The sequence below is a fragment of the Penaeus monodon genome, chromosome 28 (genome assembly GCF_015228065.2).
Source record: "Penaeus monodon isolate SGIC_2016 chromosome 28, NSTDA_Pmon_1, whole genome shotgun sequence".
NCBI classification, from domain to species: domain Eukaryota; kingdom Metazoa; phylum Arthropoda; class Malacostraca; order Decapoda; family Penaeidae; genus Penaeus; species Penaeus monodon.
The window spans coordinates 22,143,244-22,143,490 of NC_051413.1; the positions used below are offsets into that span (position 1 = coordinate 22,143,244).

A 247-nucleotide genomic window follows, 5' to 3' on the forward strand; every position below is an offset into this window, starting at 1 on the left:
AAGAAATGAAAACAAACATGAAAACAGTTATAATGAATATATAAATTATTCAAATTATCCAAAAGAAATCCTTGCATAATTGCATTTTTATGCGTCGTAGTTTTGCATTATTTTTTCATATTTTTGTGAGTGTGTTTTCCTTTTCTTTCATTTATTGCAAGAAAAATCAAGGTAGACATAATCTTAGTTTAGTGATTTATCTACTGAGAATATATTTGCTAGAAATCCATATTCACTCTCTCTCTCT

The 247-nt window shown here is 25.9% G+C and overlaps 1 pseudogene; it reads left to right on the plus strand.

Moving 5' to 3' along the window:
* LOC119591096 overlaps positions 1 to 247 on the plus strand; it is a 65,136-nt pseudogene that overhangs the window by 1,590 nt on the left and 63,299 nt on the right.